Raw genomic sequence first — 3,350 nt, 5'->3', positions numbered from 1 at the left:
TTTATTTGCCTTTTCCTGGTGACTTGTGATGTTGAACATTGTTTTATATGCTTATTGGCCATTTATGTATCTTCTTTAGAGAAATATCTAACCAAGAAATATACATGTATATATTTTTTGAGTTAGATTCCCACTGTCGCCTAGGCAGGAGTGCAGTGGCATGATCATGGCTCACCGCAGCCTTGACCTCCCAGGCTCAGGCAGTCCTTCCACCTTAGCCTCCTGAGTAGCTGGGACTACAGGTGCACACCACCATGCACAGTTAATTTTTAAACTTTTTTTGCAGAGATGAGGGGTCCAGGCTTGTTTAGAACTCCTGGGCTCAAGCAATCCTCTTCCCCTGGCCTCCCAAAGTGCTGGGGTTACAGGTGTGAGTCGCCATGCCTAGCAAGAAAATCATTTTCACAGTGTTTATTTTTAAGGGCCCCAACCTCCACTTTTCCCTGAGATATATTCTGTGTTGCTTTCAGTGTTTTGACAGGCCTGTTTTTGTAAATGCACCAGAAGTTGTATTGCAGCCGTCACTTTCTAACAGATTCTGAAAGGAATTTTAGAAGCTGCCTTGCAGTTTTCCTAAGCTTCGTTCACATCACATGAAGGCAGAAACTGTTAAAAATATATATATATTTAGATTTTATTAGGGTACATTTTCTATCATGTTGAAGTCTCTCAAGAATCATTTTCTCCCCCTTTATCGAGCAGTTTCTTGGACTGAACATGACTAAGAATCTTTAGGTGATGCTCTTTGATTAAAAACATGTCTACCTCAAGCAACTTAAGTACAGTAATATGGGGGGGCGGATCCAAAAAACGCAGAATTTATGTATAAAACATTGTGTATTTATTCTGACATGTTTAAACTTCAGTCACCTTCAAAGTACTTTCTGTTTGACGTAATACACTGATCAAGATGCTTTTTCCACTGTTCAAAACATTTTTTAAATGCCTTTGGGCGCTTGTGCCGTTTTTGTTTCACCTCTTCCACATCGGCAAAATGTTTCCCTTTGAGGGCCTTTTTTATCCAGGGAAACAAACAAAAAAAAGTCGTTAGGGGCAAGACTGGGTGAAGAGGGCGGGTGGGGCGAGGGGGACCATACCGTTTTGGGTCAAAAACTGCTGCACATTCAGCGTAGTGTGGGCAGGTGCGCTCGTAAATCATCCATCCTGAAATGGGCAAACACTAGAAAGAATCTCCAAAAAAGATTCACTGAAGCTGAACTCAGGCTCTCACACCAATTCCAGCTGGGACACTGATGCCGGTGGGTTCCTAGAGCACTTACTGAGTGGGGGAAGCCTGTTCTACAAGGGACGCACCCTCCAAAAGATAATTCTGATTTTTTGGGGGGCGGGGTCCCCCTTCATAGACTGCAGGAAAAAGAGGCCGTCACTTTTTTTAGGGATGATCTCCCAGGTCTGCTTAGAATTTTTCTCATGCCATTTCTCTTGCAGAGACGAGTCATTTGTCCATCTCCTTCCCTCCCAGACATCCTATGACTGGTCCTTGTTCACCTGCTGCAAATTATGAGTTCCCAAGAGTACCCCATCTCTGCCACACAGAGAGCCTCCTTCCCCAGTGGCGCCATGGCTCCCTTGCACCCAGGAGTCGCCCACCCTGCAGAAAAGTCACCAGACTCATCCCTCCCTGCACCCTCAGACCTCAAGTCTCCCACCTGCTTCCTAGCTCACTCCTCTTGGCTTTTCTGCCGACTGTTAATCATGCATTTCTTTCTTTCTTCTTCTTTTTTTTTTGATTTATTGTAGAGACGAGGTCTCACCAAGTTGCCCAGGCGGGTCTCGAACCTGCGGGCTCAGGCCATCCACTCACCTCGGCCTCCCAAAGCGCGGGATTGCAGGCTGAGCCATCGAGCAGGGCTTAATCATGCATTTCTAAACCATCTGCTCCCTTTCCGTCCCCCACCTTGGGCCGAGGGTCACCCTTCCTTTCATTCTGGCTCCAAAGAGTTAAGGTCACTTGGAAAAATCGTCCCTTGTCCAAGTATACTGAGATGATACCCTTCCTGGCGCAGACTTGAACTTCTCAATTCTAAATCCACATCCTCTGTTTCTTCAGTCTGCTCACCATTCCCCAGTTACTCTCCCCTCTTAGTACCCTGTCCCTGACTTTATTTTCCATCGCTCAAAGACCCCTAATTCCTTTTAGAAACCTTGTGAGACTAGATTATTATGTAACCAGTTCTTTAAAAAACAAAAAAGAAACCCACGTTAAAAATATTTCAGATGATAACTTCCAAACATTTTACTAAAGTCTTTATTTTTAAACAAAAATATACATTCAATCTCAGATTTACAGAATATAGAAATAATTTATTCAAAGCAATTTGCATTTTTAAATTGCTAATATTGCACCCAACAGTATTAAGTCTTTGACACGTTTGCATTGTCAACCTTTCCCACAATTTGCAGAATGGTAGAGAAATCTGAAATTGACAGAATTACACAAGCCAACTTTCCTGTAAAAAAAAAAAAAAAAAAAGGAAACTTGCAATTCTTTTTATTTACAAGATAAGGAAAAGCTGTAAACTTTCAGAAATTTATTTTCATAGCATAAAGAGCCATACATTCTTTTATCATACCTAGAAAATGAACTAGATACATGTGATTTCCTCACAGGAATCCAAAGGGACTGATGTGGACATTCGCAGCCCGATGCACAGTTTTACATCTCAAGACATACGTAAAAAAAAAAAAAAAAAGAAAAAGAAAAAAAAGGCATGAGGTCTCTTCGAGTCCCTTCTAAAACACTTTACACGTAGGCAAGCACGCAGAGTTTGCTTTTCAAAAGAGAGCTTTGCAAAATAGGCTGCAATTTATCACTGATATCCTCCGTTTTTTTTAAAAAAAAATCTCTTAAGGTCATAAATATTTGGATGCTTTTTGAAAAGAAGAGCGGGGAATAAGATCACTTGGTGCTACGGGAAGTCACTAGAATAATATTCGACAGTAGAGGTCGGAAATGTGCTACTTCGCCTGGCTGAACCCTAAACCCACGGAGAGCTTAAGAAACCCGAGGCGATTTGCCTGGACTGAGTGGACTCATGAAACCCCTACGAGGAGAACGTGGCGCCCGGCAGCCCTACTGTCATCTCCGAAAAAGCCACCGGGCCGCTCAGCTTCCGGGTGATGACGCTCCTAAGGCTTGGGTCGCTCCTGTCGCAAAGTTAAACACACGAATTGCTAAGACGGCAGCCCGCGGGGGCCGGGGAGTCTCTGGGACGTCCGTGCCGGGGCCCCCGGGCCGGAAGGCTTCACGGAACTTCCGGCGCCTCGCCATGGGCCCGCCCGGCCCGAGCCCGAGCCCGAGCCCGAGCCCGGGACGACGCTCCCCCGAG

The sequence above is a fragment of the Carlito syrichta genome, unplaced genomic scaffold, assembly GCF_000164805.1.
Source record: "Carlito syrichta isolate Samal-C Ts95f unplaced genomic scaffold, Tarsius_syrichta-2.0.1 Scaffold309211, whole genome shotgun sequence".
NCBI classification, from domain to species: domain Eukaryota; kingdom Metazoa; phylum Chordata; class Mammalia; order Primates; family Tarsiidae; genus Carlito; species Carlito syrichta.
This window is presented reverse-complemented; position numbering follows the sequence as displayed.